This window comes from Strix uralensis, chromosome 4, assembly GCF_047716275.1.
Source record: "Strix uralensis isolate ZFMK-TIS-50842 chromosome 4, bStrUra1, whole genome shotgun sequence".
Taxonomy (NCBI): Eukaryota; Metazoa; Chordata; class Aves; order Strigiformes; family Strigidae; genus Strix; species Strix uralensis.
In genome coordinates, this window is record NC_133975.1 from 50,379,842 (window position 1) to 50,398,184 (window position 18,343).

An 18,343-nucleotide genomic window follows, 5' to 3' on the forward strand; every position below is an offset into this window, starting at 1 on the left:
TTCCATTGCTTGTCTGATTAACAAGAAGCTTGTCTGGCAACAGCTACAGAAAGGTTTCTCTGGTGTTTTTCTGTTCAGTGCAACAAATTCTAGGACTGCAGAAACAAAAATCAACATCTAATGAACGAGTTCTCATTTAGCCTTCCAATTCAATCAATTCTTGCAGACCTATATATTAACAGTATATCGTACTCCTCTCATTTACTCCAAGTTTATATTTTGAAAGAGTAATGCACACTTTAAAACAATTTAATGAATCCACACTTGGAAAAATTAAGTTAGCTTTACCTGAAAACCCTCTTTGTTCTGAAAAACATTGGGATATAAAGAACAATGATACATGGGAAAACATCCTGTCAACTGAGAATTTGATCCTTAGATTTGTTCTGCAGTTTTATTTTGTATTAGCATGACTTTATAAGTTTGCTGCCATCACAATGGTGGTTACTGCTCCAAAATAAACATAAAATCACTATGTTGATAATGCTCACTTTCATTACAAAAAACATAAGCATTTTTATTTTTCTGGTTTGTTTTTTGGTTTTTTTAAGACTATCATAAAATCTCTTAATTTCTAACATTGAACTTACTAAATCTGCTTTATTCAGAATGGTCACAAATTCCCTTAGGTTTCATAGGGCTGCTACCAAGCACAATTTACACTAATTTAGTACTAGGGTGAAGCCAGTTCTGGAAAGATAGCTACTTACTATTTTTATTTCAGTGGGACCAAAGTTGAGAAAAACAGCTGTCACTATTATCAGAAAACTAGTCTTACTTTTCTATTTCACCATGCCAGTGGCCTCTCCTATCTACCATTACACACTGCTAACCTTCCCTGCACTGTGTTTAATTCTTCAGGGCAAAAATATGTACTTAGACTCAAGACATAAACAATGACAAATAAGTCAAGATGGTTGGACAAAACATTCTTTATGACATACCTTGAAACTTTGCAATGAATAACCCACATTATGCGATAGATACACAACTTCTTTCTTTGTTTGTCTTGGCTGAGAAAGAGCAAGTGCCTTATGCATTACTAAAGCAATGTATACACCTTTATATTTCTCCAAACTGCCAGGCAGATGTGTCCTTTATGGACCTCTCCCTCAGCATCATAGTGAGAGCAAATTCGTATGCTAGTATACAGTACTGAAAGATTAGAAATAAGAATTATTTTAATTATTTATAGAACATCACTGTCTCCTAAAGAAGGCCATGCCAATTAGCCTGCAACTGGCCCAAGAAATCCTATGAAAGAGTAAAATCTAAAACATTTTCTATTGAAAACAGTTTAGATTTTAGATTAGAAAAGAGTTTAGAATATAAAGAGTTTAGATTTTACTCTTTCAATCCTATTCTATTTCTAACATTAATACTAACATTTTGTGAAGCTCAAGGCAGTTTAAACACTACCTACATCAGTAGAACAGGATCTTCCTCTATAATATTCATTTCAGATAACTGATAGTAACGAAGTTTTTACTGGGTTGCTCCTAAGATCAAACTCACTGCTGAAAGACGCTTCCCTCCCCACAAGTCTGAGTCTTTACGATTTTTACTTTTTTTTTTTTAAAAAAAAAAATCAGAACAAACTCCAAACCCTACGAACCTGCCATCAGAAAAGAAACCAAAAAAACCCCCAAAACCCAAAACAAAAACAGGAAGAATACAACTGAAAGGAAGCATGATCCGAAGATCCTGCATACAAACTAAATAACAAAAGTGCATTTATCTATTTTGTTCTTTTTTCATTCTGAAATTCCAACCTGAATCTAGGAAAGCTTTCCTTAGAAAAGTTTAATGGAAAACAAAAATATATGGGAACATGCTTATTTCAAATGCATTAATATTTTCTGATAAAAAACATTATCAGCTCTAGCCCAACCGGTATTAAAGCCTTAATCACAGATAAACTTAATAAACTTAAACTAGATACTCAAGCTCTTATGTTAAGAAATTTGGGGGTTTTTTTCATTACTATTGTTAGCTAAACTAAGGGGAACTCAAACATACTAGTATAATTGATAACTTGAACTAACATGGAATAGGAACTAGTGGGAACTAGAGAAAGACTTCACATCACTGTGTTAGTTCATGTCACTTCCCACCACCGATGACTGTATTACCTTTCCATTAGCATAGCTAGATTCTAAGTCAGGGACAGAAGAAACAACTAACTGAAAGCTGTACACTGCTATGAACAAAGTTACAGAATGAGACTGGACTATAGTTTAAACTAACAGTTGTTCTTTGTTTTCTATCAGGAGAAAGAAATAGACTTGCCTTTATTGCATAAGATACTAAACTCTAACACTACAAAGCATCTGAAGAACAACTCTTACCTACAGCAACTGATTGAGAAATAACCACTTTGGCAATCAAAGCTGCTTCCACACAGGCACAGAACTATGGGTTACCTGTAGGTCAGTACATACAAAAGCCGATACACATTCAATCTTGGATATAGTGCCATCTGTCTCGGGAACTGGTAGTTCTACTGGACAAACACCCTGCTAGCTGAGCTTCTAGACAGGGCTTGACATTCAGAAGTATTTTAATAATTTGTATTTAATAAAACAGGTTTACAACACTGTCAGAGCTGTCAATTAATTCCTTCAGACAGTGGAAACAATAACATATTAAATACTTAACTTGTCAAGCATCAGTGTATCTCCAGCCCCTCAGTTTCCTAAAGATACTTTGATGTGGTACTTTGGGAACTTGTACAATGTGTTACAGAGAAACCAGACACCTCCCTAACCACTACAGAGCAGCACAGGTTAGTATGGGAATATCCTCACTTCCAACTCAGCAAAACAGAAGTCTCCCATTCACAGGCCAGCATCAAGAACTGCAACAAACTGCGTCAGGAAAGAGGCAGAAGAATGAATATGTAGCATTACAGGAGGGGATAAGACCAGACACATGCTACATGAAAGGCTGCTGAAAGATGGTGTTAATTTTCATAAAGCAAGTGTTTGGAGTTTCAAAAATAACAAACAAGGCACAAGAGTGTACCAGATAGCTAATATTTAGTTAACATCTACCAGCTATTCGTATTTTTTCTAATCAGTTTCAAAGAAAACCTGGGTATATAAAAAACCAGGAACTAGTGATTATTTTAATCATTTCATATTTGTTCCCCTTTTTAATGTTATTTGACTGGTATGAATGGCCTATGTGATGTAACCAACACAACTCTGGAAACCAAACATACTGTCAGATTTCAAGCTTGTCTGAACTAATCCCAGTCTCATTTCACACCCACACACCAGGCTCCCTCCTACTAGCTAGCTTGGACTTCTCTTATGCACACAACTTCCTTATGTCAATCTTGCAATTAACATCCACATCTCCTCCCCAAATGATGCCAACTCTTCTATGAAACACTCAAGCTATGAAGACCACACCCCCCTTCGTGCTCTTTCATCAGCCCCTTTTGCAACCTGAGAATAAGCTTCTCTTGGGAAGGAAACTCATAAGTGTTCAGTCCTTTTCACCTTGTAGAACAGTTTATCTAATAAAAAAAGGCACACGTATGATATTGCATCAAGAACCAAATGATACTCATGCTTGTAGATCAGGTCAGGGAAGAGATTTATCTGAATTTTCATCTGTCAGCTGACTGGTTTCACTGCAGAGTAAGATGAAGTAAGATGATCCAATGACAAACCAAAGTCTAGGAGCTAAAAGGATTAAAAAAGGATTTCTAGTTTCTTTGCTCATTTTTTAAGCACAGATAGGGAAGATGAGTCTTTCCTCCTTCACCTCTTTCTGTATCCTACAGTTAAGAGTTACAGGAAAAAACGAAAATGTACGTTCTTCACATGACCGGCTTTTCAACTATTTCATATCCCATACTCCAAATGACATGGAGATATTCTGAAACAAATAAAGAGGAGTCTTGCCAACTCAAGAAAATCCTGGTGTACAATCTGTTGGGGTCCTCATCAGTGTGCCACTCCTAATCTATAACTGACTTATAGGGTACGTAGTTCACATAGTATTGTTCTCCAGAAGTTACAGGACAATAAGAGACAGCTAAAGTGCATTTGATAATTGCCATATATTCATTTCACATGTAAGCAATTACTGTGGTTGCCACAGGAATATTATGCAACTGTCATCCTCTGTGGAGTATACTGTATGTGTGAACACAGAGAACTGAAACACCAAACATTGAAAGGATGCTCCAGAGCCCACATTATCTAAATGCAGCTCAGTGCTACTAGAGCCTCTATTTGACATTTTAAATAAGACTGAAGACTTAAACCCACTTTTTAGAGCACAGCTGTCCATACAGTAATAACCGATCATGAAACCCAGCATTCCAAATAGAGAGCTCATGGTTCAACAAACCTGTTACACACACATACACACACACTTACTTTACCTGTAGTTAAAGCATGTCAACAGGTCAGCAAGGAAAAACTTGCTCTGGCAGCTGTTCCATTTGGTGGACAATCTAGATCTAAAGTTTCTTCAGCTGACACCTTTCAGCAGCATTCAGCTTTCCACTACAGATAAGGAAAGACAGAAAGGAGGAAAGAAAAATTATCATTCTCTATTAATAGAAATAACTGCCCAATAGTTGAATGAAATTTGGCAGCTTAATAACTGGGGGAAAGAAAAACCAAACAAACTTAAAGAGAACAAGATGATAAAATCTCAAGTATACTAGAGAAGCAGTAACAAAATGTATTTCACAGCATGTCAGGTCCACACAGACAAGATCAGTGCTTTCAGGCCTTCCACCATTACCTTCGTGAGAAACCCTTGAAAACACCAAGGCCATCATCAGCTACGAGCTCACACCACTGCAGAAGCAATACACATTTCCCTTCCTTGCTGCCTTCTGTTCACTTCTATGACCCAAAAACATTTGCATCCATGCTGCACCTCAAAAACACACCAAATATGTTTGGGAGAATTAAGAAACTGTTCTGGCTAAAAAGTAACCACTGGGGGAAAAAATAAGTAATAAAATGCAAAAGCAGAAAAAATGGTGTGACACTGAATGCTAAAGCTGGCTATGCTGCCAGAAAGCTGATGTCAAAACGCACTTTTCAGACAGGAAATGCATCATCTTGTTAAACAGGCTAAACACATGCAAAGGTAAAGGAGAAGGAGAAATCCACACCTTTCTTTCAACACCAGAGTCATTTATATTAAATTTATATTTGACATGTAACAAGGCCGCACACATACAAAAAATGCAAGTATGAAAAGGGTGTCTATTCATTTACACAGTGCTTAGCATTCAAAATTGATTTTACAGACATCCTGTAAACCTGTCTGGCAGAAATTCCTCCAGACTACACAAATTAATTCAAAATAGGGAGGCTGTCAGATTTTCTGTTTTATAAGCAAGGAGGTCGAATTCTAAAATAGTTTTCAGCATGCTGAAAGGAATCATGAAAAAGTTAAAAAAGGAGAAAATAGTTATTTTGCATAAACAAAATTTTTGGCCAAGAACTCATAGTTTAAACCAGATTCTTAAACAGCTTTCCCATCAAAGTAGTATGAACAAAAACACCCCAAAATTAAGAGCTTATGGGAAGACACTATTGGTTTACAGATCACAAATACAACATGGTTTCAGTACAGGCTAGACTAGATGATCCAAGAGACCCCTTGCCATTTTATGCTTGTGAATTTTAGGGATGATTATATCAGGTTCCTCCACAGTGCTGAAATCTCATAACAGTCTTTTAGCATCATTTTTCCCCTCTATTAAAACAAAGAGGTAGTCCTAAAAACCAGCCATTTTCTCACGTGAAGTGATACCAGGATGAATCTCTCTATCCTCCAGATCATCACTAAAACACTTCCTGCCAGTGCCTTTAACACAGTCCTACTCCAGCTTCTGCCTCTAAATAACAGAAAACAAAATATATACCTAACACCAACATGGAACCAGATTAATCCAGAAAATATTATCAGTTAAGGGTTGGGAGGTTTTTGTTAAAGTACCCTTTAAAGAGTACATGTGGATTTTATTTCTAAATTCTACATGAGGAAAAAAGTTTGTTGGGTTTTTTTTTTCTTTGACCCCAGTTCAGAAAGGTATTACTTTGCATAGCTCACTAGAAATAGAAATTCTTAAGAGGCTCACAACTTCTCCACATGCTTTTATCTGCCGACATTCCGTATGGCCTTTGTTACTACTAGCTGGCTTCCACAACCTGAGGATGTGTGTAGCATCACTGAAATAGTAAAATATGGTTCACAAAATGCTAGCTCACTGAACCATGATATGTTTAATATATTTTCTTATTAGTCAAAATAATTCTGAGTGGGGGCTCTAAAGGAAAGAGATTTTTCCGTAATTAGTAATTAAGACCAACTCCCCTCCTGTCTGCTTCATACATCCATTATGTCTGGTCATAGAAATAAGATTATAAGTTTGATTTGTTAAATACAGTCTTTCTGGTTTTGTTTTGCTCTATCACTTTTCTGCGTAAATTTATAAGTGGAGCCTATAATTGTGTTCTTGACCAAGCTGTCTTTTAGCTTAAATAATGATTTTCTCCCTTGGATTTACCTTCTTTAATTTGCAGCATAGCTTAAAAACTACTGTCATACACATAATAAAAAAGGTATAGTCTAAATGAAGTCCTCATGACTGAGGTTTACAAGCTGATCAACCCAGCATTTTTCTTTCCTTTTCGCTACATATGCAATACTCCATCACAGGGAACAGAAAAGAAGAAGGGGGGCGGGGGGGGGGGTGGAGATAAATAGCCCCTACCCACAGTCAGAACTAAAGTCTAACACAGACGGTAACCCCAAGCCTCTCTAGAAATCATTGCTTCCAGCAGATGTGGGAAAAGAGTATTCAAGAAGCACCCATGGAGGGGCCTCAAGTGATCAGAATTAAGTGGGGGTGGGTGGGGAACTGGCCTCTTAGCACATTTGTTTTAAAGATTGCAGCATGCTTCAACCTGAAGAACATTTCTTATCTAGCATCACAAGCCTGAAACTGAAAATCAGTGCAAGAGACTGAAACCCATAGCCAATGAAGAACCGAGTTGTATGAAGAACAATCCCATTTCTGAACTGCCTAGCACATGTTTTCCTTTATATGCTTAATAAAGTATTAAACATATTTAAGAGCGGTGCCGTATTATCCTAACATATTCATTGTTTCAGCTTCAGAGTACTGCAAGACTGACTCAGTGAATCTTTGTTACAACTACTGAGGCAATAAAGAAAACCACAAAGGTCTGATCTTTTGTAGTCTACAAAAGCATGATTTCTCTATGCTATGCAGTTAACGTGCAGGTTTTAATGAAAAGGCATTCAGAACATAGAAAGGTTTTCTGATCACACACACTTAAAAAAAATCTGGATCTGAAACCTTAACATCAAGCTACGGTAACTTTCTAGAACCTAAGTGCCTTTAGCTTGCCAACTCATTTAAAAAACAAACAAAACCAAAAAAACCACCAAATACACACCTTCGGTTAGAGGGCAAAAGAAGACTCAGTCTAGTATACAAAAATCACAAGAATTTGAATAATCTAAAGAAATTCCAATTTCCAATCAGCTTTTTTTTTTTTTCATTTAAAAAGCTATAATTTAATTAAAGAAGCACAGTTATAATTAAACAGGGAGCTTCTTGTACTTGTGGCCCAGGAGATTCATATTAATCACAGAGTGTTGCCAGCACGTACTTGTCACCAGCTCTCATTCACCTCCAGACAAAATTCAGTACTGTCACGTAGAAAATAATGCATCCTCATCTCCAGAGAGCACTGACACTTGGATCTCTTTCTAGAGACTGATAAACCATTATTGCCAAGCACAGTCTTGCCTTATGTAACGTATTTTTGGAAGAGCAAGTACTTTGCTTTTGCATCAAATACACAGCTTTGTAAAAGCACTCAAGCAATACCACACACCAGGTAAAAAATAATACACATCTGCATTTCGTATCCTAAATGGGGGTGGGGTGGTGTTGGGGGGAGAAGGGCAGAGGGAGGGAAAGAGAGAACACAAAAAGTTTCTGCTCTCTCATTTCTGAAAACTGAGACCAATGAGGAAAAAGATGACACGGTAGAGGAACTACTCAGAAAAATTGGAACCAGACAAAAAAGAAAATATATATATTTTCTGGTATTCATACGAGATAGATATATAGATATAAGCTTACATTGCTTGGATAGCCTGAAATTCTGTCCTAAAATGGATGTGAGAAGTATATTAAAAAGTTTTAGAACATAAAAATAATCAATGCACAGTAGTAACCTTCATGAATTAAGATGCTCTGGTTTATATTTTTATATCATCAACATCATAACAGAAGGCAGTTTCCAATGTTTCTTCAACCCACAGCAGAGCAGCCTGTCAAACCTTCATTTAATAGGCAGGTTACAGGACATCCTCAGAACAGCAAAAGCCTTTTCAAGAATTTGTAAGTGAGTAGCCAAGAACTAGCCATCCTCTTCTACACAATTAATTTTGAGCTCAGGATTATACTGCACTTTATTTGAGATAAAAGTTGTCCTTAAGAGACTGTATCGCATCCCATGTATCGTAACCTATACCACTACCCAGGCTAGATACTATGAAAGATGCATAGCCTTGTGCTTTGGGAAATTTAAATTGCTTTCCTTATCTTTCCCCTTCATATGAAAGCCCAAGAAAATAACCCCAGAAACCACAGTCCACAGATTTATGAATCAATACAAACACTCCCAGAAGCAATACATGCCATTGAAAAATCTCACAAAAACAGCAGATGGACTTTAAAATATTAAAAGGAAGGTAGGTTAAAAATTAGCTCTGTTTCATACATGCATGATGGTAATTAAGAGAAAGAACACATCATAGAAGCGATACACCCTGGGAAACTTCCCCCTGTGAGTTAAAAAAGTCTCCTAACCTGTTAATTTTACATAAAATTGTGCTTATTTGCTTTTGATTTAAAGATCAGTTGACACTGCAGGACTTCCTCAGATCTTTGTTTTTCTTCACAGCTGTGTACAATAGCATCCAACTGAAATGAAAACCTTTGTTTAATGTCACTGTTGTTATCCTTATCATTCAGACAAGAAATCTCACGCAGTGAAGAGGCATCTCTGTTCTGTGCTGTTACTGTACAATTAATTAAAGGAAAAGAGTTAGTGCACCCAAATAAACATGGGCTTCAAGGGCAGTACAATAGAGGGTTGTTTACAACATACAGTGGATTACACAGAAGAGTTTGCCAAATTGTCACTAACACAAGCTGATTAAGTCTGCATGGCAGACAGCAGACATTAGCACAGGTCTGGAAGCAGTAAAACCACAGTGGCTTGGATTCAATGCCATACAAATATGACAAAACTGCTTTTGAAGCTAATGTAGGCATCTTCACACCACATTTCCTAGCACTCCCTGTTCTAGGATCTGCTTCTGCAGAGCCAGTGTGGGTATAGGCATGCCCACAGTCCTTCTTTCATGTTGTTGTTTTATAACAGGGAGTTGAGCTACTTTTCAACAGCCACAGTGATGAGAAGTTCTACATCTCGCTCCATCTACATCTACTCCATCCAGGTGAAAAGAAAGAAAACAAACAAAAAAAAAAGAAAATGAGGCATAATGTTTTAGTATCTTCTGTATCCTCCCCATCAGATGAGACATAAGAGTAGAGGTAGGGAGAAAAGTAATTCTCAGTACTGCACTCTCCCTGGATTGTACAGATTGTGCTGCACCAGAGTAACAATCTATTTACCAGTCAAAGGATCAAAAATCACCTCAAAGTCATCCAGTTCTTCCCCCTGTGCCACGGTAATACCCATTATGTTTCTGTCACAATTCCCAGATGCTTGCATCACCCATGCTTAAAATTATTCAAAACTTTTCCTGATAATATATTCCAATGCAGCAGTGTCTTACCAACCGAAGGAAGAAAACAGATCATTATGAGAAACGTGTATATTTCACATACTTAGACTAACCCTCACTCTCATTTCTCCACTACCTCTTTCCCTTCTTTGAAGCTATAACAACAGCTCCTGGTTCATTCAGTCATTCCTCCAGATAGCTGGGTATTCTTACAGCTCCTCTCCAGACTCCTTGCAATGGGTTCATATCACCTCCTTTTTTCTTTTTTTAAAAATAAATTCTGTATTCAAAACTGGATACTACCTCAACACTGGCTAGCAAGATTACTTCATTTAACTTGCAGAATACACTTGTATTCTCACATATGTGATGCAGTCACAGGACATCACAGTAAGAACTAGAAAGGTCCTAAAGGTTTACTGAAGGAAGCCTCAGGGAGAAGCATTTGGTCCTTCTGGCCTTCTCTGATTGCTCCAGTCAACCAGGAGGCAGCAATTACTTTAAAGAAGACTCACTGTGTTTGAAGTAAGGAACTGGGCTGTGGGGCTCATACTTTTGCTATGCAAATCTCAGCCCCAACCTGAGAACAAACCCTATTGAAAAAAAAAACCTTTTCTAAGGGCAGAATTCAATAATTCTGTGACAATATCTTGGTATGATATTCTCTAATTTTACGCTTACATAACAATGTTGACTCATTATTCTTGTCATCCACGATAATACCTAAATCCTTCATATATATATATATATATATATATATGAAAAACAAAACAAAAAAACCCACCCAAAAGCCAAAACATTATCTCATGAGTCCATTCCTAGAGAAAACAATCATTTTCAAGAGGTTTCGCACTTACCCACAGTCAGTTCATCCAGACATTCTTTAACAACAGTTGTGACATTTTCTATGATGAAGAGTCAAGCTTTCAGAGATCAACCACTCCTCTCCTGTTAGTATTTTGGAGGAAGAAATTGCATTAGACTAACATGGTTTAATCTTAAAAATAAAATCCTATGGGCTACTGCTCATTTCTTTGTCATCTTTTACTGCTTTAGGAGGGTTTAATTCCCAGGAAAAATACTGGAACAAACAATCAAAGTTAAACAACTACTCTACAACTGCTCACTTCCACTTCCCCCCAACACCCATAAAAGCAGACACTATAAACGCTCTTCTCAGTGTCACAGTATTACACGCATCCTCCATGAGTTAAGTAACTGCAGCAGCTCAGGGATTACATCAGCCAGCTCTTACCCTTTCAATAGCATTTTTTAAATACTTCAAATTTAAACTTATCTAAATGCTCTATAACTTGTTCCTTCCTCACACCAGTTTAGTGTTTTAGCACTTGCCTTGAACACCCTGCTCACCTCCAAGTCCCAGTCACTCTAACTAAAGATGAGGTGGAAAAAAAAAAAAAAAAACCCACAAAAAACCTCAGTCTGCTTTCCATTATCTGTCCACAGCTCCACTCTTCAAACAGCAGCAAACCTTCCCCATCTTTCTTTTTACTAACATTATATTTCTATAATAATTTCTTGTTACTCTTTTTGAGTTGGCCATTCTGAATGTTACATTTTAATTACATGTGCTTATGCTTTATTTTTACACTTGTCCTTGGCAATCCAGCCTGGGTTGCCTTTCCATCCTTGTTGTGTTTGTTGTTAAAGAGCTCACTAATACACAAGCCAGCCTCTCACTACTTTTCATATTTTCCTCTGTGGAAGAATAGTTTCAATTTCTGTCATTAACAAAATTTCTGGAAGGAACAATCTCTCTCCTAATTTTTTTTTTTTTCTCTTAACAGACAGCACTAGTGGATAAGATTCATGTTAACCAGACTTACCTGAAGTTTACCTTTCTAAAAATCCATTGTTTTATTTTACAACAAGTCCTCCTTCACAGACTCTCATTTGCTCACTCTCACACACATTACTTATATTCTGGTTGTAACAAAGCTTGGAAGAGCATATCCTGTGGTTGCTTTCTTCATATTTAGCACCCAGAAAGCTTTACCAAGGTCCTCCAAGAATTTACTAGGAGCCTGCATTCCACCATACTCTCTAACCAACGCTCCTAGGTAATTAAAATCCTGCGATCTGGATGATTTCTTCTTGGTGTCCACAAACATCTTCATCCAGAAAATCTCCCCAATTTGGCAGCCTTCAGTCACCTCTACCAAGACAGTAACAATATTCTTTTCCTTTTTATTCACACAAACTCTTAGTAGAATTGTTTAGAATAGAGAAGTGTATTTATTCTGCCATCAACTGCTTTTTCAACTCCCTTATGCCGCAGACCCCAATATTCCTGTACTTGAATAAATAATATTTTTATCTTGGAATATTTGAATGTACTTTGGAATGATAACTGCTTAGATCATATTATCTCCTGTCACTGAGCCCAATGCTGAGTGCTCCTGAAATGTTGCTGTTGAGTTGATACCTCTTTTAAACCTTAACTGTTGTTACTTTTAATGTTTGCCAAAACTCTGTATGAATGTTACCACTAGTAATGGAATAGGCCTTGCTGCAAATACAACAAAATTTTATCCCCCACACTTGTTGCTACTTTAAAATCAAACAGTAACTTTTCACCTACTGAATCATTGCACATGTACCTGCTATGGTAACAATACAATGCACAGCAAGTACTGAATTTAAGCTGTGCATAGTTTATAATTTCCTAAACTAATACAACATCCAGGAAATAGGAGGCATTACTATCAATTTAGAATTTTAAATTGTCAAGAGGAAGAATCAGATAACATTTCATTCATCTTTAATTCATTTAACTTTTTAAAATGTATCTGCAGACAAGTAATTCAAATGCTGTTGAATTTCGCTGAAGGCTAATGTGAAAAGTTCATGCAAATACAAGCCACAAACTCTGCTAACAATTTTTTTCCTTGTAGCCAAAGACTGAAAGGAACATTAAATACCTGGAAAAGTGTTCAGATAGCTTCTATATACACCAAAAGTCAAATAATTCAGTCATTGTAACCGAGCTGACTTGAATGTCAGCAGAACCAAGGTCTGTGTGCCCAGAACTTCCTCTCTTACCTCAGCTACAGAAGTTGAGCTAACAAAAAGCATTATCACTTCCATTGACCTCTGTCCCTACATCTTTAACGTTGGGTGGTGGATGCAATTTACTATTTCGGATTTACCCGTTTTACTAACAACTTGCTAAAAACAGCACTACTAACAAAAGATATAACTTGCAAATAGCATGTATCATAAACGCAGTGTTTGCTAAACTGCCTTAGTTGTTTCCCTCTGAATATTACTTTTTTTTCAGCAATAAAGGTTCTTGTGAAAAGAAAAGTTTTCCAAGTACAAGGACTCCACTGGCATCCAAGCAAAACAAACCCAGCTCTATTTAGCCCAAGGAAACTCTGCAAAACCATCTCAATACTACTGTGTATTCTGCTGTATCAACACTAGCAAGTCAGGAACCCTAAGCACTGGGCTGTTGATGGCAAAGATCACCACTGTAAAAATCATGCCAGCAAAATACTGCTGAAGGCAGATGTAACCACTGACATCCATAAAACCTCTGTGTTATGTTGCAGCCAGTTCACACTGAAGTCTCACAGTGTTGTTCACATTGCTGAAACCAAAACATTAAGAACAGAAATCGTTGTGAGGGCAAATCAGTTTCTGCCCTCCATGTTTATTCCTTTTTTTTTTTTAATCCACTTTTAAGAAAATGTACTTCCATTTCACATGCTCCTTATCCTATGAAAATGTTTCAAGGAGCTGATAAAGAACTTTCTAATTGTTTACCTGAAACCACTCCAAGCAGGCAATCATAATTAATCTTAATGCAAGTCAGTAATTCAGAAAGGAAATTATCCTGTTACACCTATTGCTGACTATGTGTTCTGTGATTCCCTGTACTGAATGGCAAAATGACCAATTAGAAAAGAAAAAAAAAAAAAAAAAAAAAAAGGAAAAAAGAAAAAAGGCAAGACCAACTCAAAGTAACAGACTAGCTGAATCTTTGAAACTCAGAATCGCAAGTCCCAGTATGACTGATATTCCCAGTCCACGCCACAGGCATTCCAAAGACAGATGGGTGGTTTGATAACATCAGAGCAAAACAAGGAGCAACACACCCTTTTTTGAAGACATTAATGGTTTGCAGAAAAATCTTTGGCTGCTTAGCACCTATCATCGCTGTACACTGGTCAGGCTCACAGGAGAGATAACCCAGCATAATTCTAAGTCACATTCAGAGAGGAACACAGCCCTCACATCTGAAACAATCCACATCTCGCTGTGTTTGGGAGGATACACTTCCTGCAAAGTCTAGCACTGAAAATCGAGGGAGTTCCTCAAAAAGCAAGATAAGCTTTTGTCCTCCATAGGTCTTCTTACAGGAATACTGAATGTATGACACTGTTCTAAAACACATTTATTGTACTGACAAAGTTTTAAAAAGTGTCAGAAATGTGCAAGGAGGAAACAGCGTAGCTATGTTTAATAAAGCACATGGGTCTAGTGTAACAAGTCACAGATGTTTCAACTTCAACTTGTAATTACAAAAGTAACACCTCCCTATACAGGCTCCCTTCTTCCCTTATATGTTCAAGATCCATGCTTACAGAAACACTACTCTTAATGTAATGCCAGTGAAGCAGCAAGCCAAATTACCTCTCCCTAGCAGGTTTGTTGCATCAGGGCAGGAGCCTGCCACATCAAAAAGAGTTAACATAAATTAGTAAAAACCCACACTACTTTTTGGAGCTGGCTGCACAACAGCAATTTTTCAGTTGCTCTGGCTGGTGTGTCAGAAAAACATCTGAAAAATGTTTAGTTAGTACAAATATACTAACTGTTAAATGTTAATAAGACTAACTCCAAAATACAAAATTCTCTTCCCTACTGCTCAGGGGTACCTGAGGTTTTACAAAACATTTTGTGAATGCAAGTGGGATTGATTCTTCAGCAGTTCAACTCTTCAACCATCAGCACAGTGCAATAGAAACAGCCAACAATTAAACTCAAGTTACAATTCAAAAGTGTACTGGCATATAGGTCTTGTCAATAGCTTAAAGGGTTTTGGGGGTTTTTTTACATACATTAGGAAATCCTTCTAGATGTGAGCTCTTTCACTAGCATCACTTTATCAGTTCCCCAGGCAAACTAAACTACTACTGGAATAGTCACCACCTTAGGCCTATTTATATAAAAAGTTTTCACAGAAATAAATCCTACCCTCCACCAATATACCATACAAACAACTTGTAAAAAATGAACTAGAAGGACAAAGAGCACAAGTGTCTTTCAGCAATAGTTATTTATGCAAAGAACCTAGAACGTTTTTATTACCACACAACTTTTTTGCTTTTTTTTTTTTTTTTTTTTTTAACCAAACCAGACAAGTTCTTCTAAGGCATGCAACTGTTTAAATAGACAAAACTGTGTCTGTCATACTGTTTGGAGACTACAATAGAGGTACAAGGGGAGAAGATCACATTTGACTACACTTCTACAGTTAAACGGCAGAAGTTACATAATAAGAATTTGCCCAATACTTTTAGCACTAATCCAGCTATGTATTTCGCCACAAAGAAGCAGATAACATGCCTTCTGCAGTGCTAATTATGGTTAGACCACAATTAACTGTCATGCTCTATTGTCACTGTGAAGATAGGCAATTCAGTATTACCTCACAATTCAACCTTTTTCATCTTAAAAAGAAAACAAAAAGAAAAAAAGTCATTGATTTCCCAATAACTTATTACCCATGGGAAACCACCACAGTTTGAAACAGAATAAATTTCAGGACAAATTCTGCAACTGCTATGAAAATGTGCTTCATTTAGTTCAGAGAGAGCATGAGTTGAAGCCCCAAGTACATCTTACACAAACTAACTCAGGATCTCATTCCTCCTTTTCAGGTGGCAGTTGATTTTGGAGGAAAAATATTATTACATGTATATATGGAGCTAAGGTTTCAGGACTCCTGCATGCAGATAGCTATATTTGTGTCATGTTTCCAAATTTTTCTCTCTTAATTGAAGGTAATCCCACTAGATATCAGAAGTAACACATTCCTAGATCGTGTCTTCAAGTACCTTGAGCCTCTACCACCACTGTCAACTGCTCTTACTTTACTTGCTGTGTCACACAGAATTGCCTCACCTGGACATGCCCTTCAGGATCACCTTTGACAAGAATTTTTTAGCCACATGGTTTAAAATGGAAAGCATTCTTATCATGCCATCGAGTCATTTACTGAAAGATACCTATATACTATAATAGGAAGTCTTATGATCAATGCCTAAGACAGAAAGTAAAACAAGATGCATTCCCAAAAGCTCCTCATTCTTTGTAACACTAACTTTAGCTGTGAATGCTTTGCTACCATCACAGCATCTCCAAACTTAACACTTTAAAATGTAGTGGTGTGTGTATATATATTACAGGAGTAATTATGCCAGAACCACTTATAGCTATATGCGTTCACAAGTGCATTCAAAACTGTTCTTTCAATTCAGCCCAGTCAGTCTTCAGACCTGATCCACATCTAACTGCCCTGCTCCCCATGACACAGCGAATTCCTAGGTCTACTTTTCAAACGGATTAATCCCATCAGGAAAAGGCACTGTTTCTTGGAGGCTGTCTGCATGAAATTCTTACAGAACAGCCATACCAGCAGCTACTTACAAGCCTTTATTTGGCCACTGTGCTGTACTGAAAAAAGGACTGAAAAAAATTCAGAGCTTCCAGATCACTAGTGCCTCAGCTTTTGAGCAGTGCAGGCCTTTGTAGTCTCTTCTGGAAGCACCCTGAGGTTGCTTGTCTTGACTCAACACTATCAGAGCATGAAAAGTGCATCCGTAACATATCTAAACTATAGGCATCTGCTGTTGTGTAATACATTACCTGAAACACCCAAAAGCAGGACAAAAAAATCACTATTTTGCCAACAGCCTTCCTCGATGCCCTCTTTCCCGGGGACTTCCTCCAATGGGGATAGCATATACAATTTTTCCTGGGTTGTAGGTCAGTCTTACACTAAATAACTACCTCATTAGGCTGAGAAGAGACCACAAGCAAGCTAGCAATGTCAAGTCAGCATGTTTGAGTACAAGAGTCTTAGAGTTTAAGTGTCTGTAAACCAAAATACAGTTATAAAACTGTTACAGAAAAGGATGACCAGAACAAGAGGTCACAAAAGCCCTGTTCTCAGCAGCACATGATGAACACCACTAACATACCAACTACTCTGGACGTGCTGTAGAGCACAGAGAGAGAGAACATCTCCCTCAAATATTTGAGAGAAACTACTAGTCACAATAACATTGTATCAGAAGGTGGAGACCTGCATTTTTTAAAACTCAAGTATACATCTCAAACATTAAGGAACTAAACAACATTTCCATAAGCCAAACTAAAATTTGAAAAGCCCTTGCAATGAAACCTGCAAGCATCAAAAAGCAGCATTTGTATACTAATAAATAAATATATGCAAGGGTGGAACAGCAGCATTTGTGAATAAGTTTCAAAAAAAACTTAAAGCTTGATATACATCAAAATAATTTTGATAACCCTTCAATGAAGAGTTTAGCAGAAACTAATGCTTCAGATGGTACTGAGTATGTAAATCTGAACACTGAAGCTTAACAGGCATCAATGCATTAGTATAATCTTTTGAAAAGAAAATACATCTATAGATTTCTAAAATTCAGTTTCATGCCAGCATCAAATAAAACCAAACCAGCAGCAGTTTCTCCAATTTTGGTTCTCTTAGTTTTGGATTCTATAAAGTTTTGTATCTCATTTAGGGGAAAAAAACCAAACCAAAATAACCCTCACAGATGATAATCCAGTTTTTCCATCACCACCATATAGTTTAGACACAACATGGATACAGTAAAGTTTAAAAAGAAAAACAAAAAAAAACACCACCACAGAAAAAGATGTAACCGAAGTTATGTTTCTTCCCTGGGCTTTGGCAACACATTTTTCATCATTTTAATAGAATTCACTTATTTTTCAAAGTACATATCATCAATCACCATGGCTCAACAAATAGATTAAAATAGCTGTTAGCAGAAATCAACGGAACACATTTGTCTTGATTGAGATGGGTAACAGAAAAAGGCATCTGGATGTTCCATGAGCTTCACAATTGCCATCCTCACACCAATATCTCACTAGTACAATCTCGCCCTTTGCAATTATTTATACTTTACAAAGTGGATTGTAAGTTCTTCCGTCTTTTCTGTCTCTCTGACCTTCCATGTTCATTAAAGCAGAGCCAGAGGGGAAGAAACGAATTACAGCATTAGGTCCTAATTCTTAGATTAGTTTCAGATCAGGTGGACTCTTTATACACAGCCCAGCAGAAGTAAGGCAACACAAATAATGTGAAAACCCTAATCCAACTTTAGTCCTTCGGGTATTATAAACCCTTCCCATCACCATTGTTTCTAAAAGGTTTACTTCTAGAAATTACAATATAAAAACAGCACAGGCCAGAAACATAGGT

General features: G+C 37.1%; 1 protein-coding gene across 1 annotated transcript in view; it reads right to left on the reverse strand.

The window, feature by feature from the left end:
- The window catches only part of FHIP1A (FHF complex subunit HOOK interacting protein 1A), a 96,725-nt gene that overhangs the window by 76,781 nt on the left and 1,601 nt on the right, over positions 1-18,343 (reverse strand). Inside the window, exon 3 of the mRNA XM_074866680.1 lies at positions 4,400-4,523. The gene's annotated coding sequence lies outside the window, so the exon portion shown is untranslated. The remainder of the gene's footprint in view (positions 1-4,399; positions 4,524-18,343) is intronic.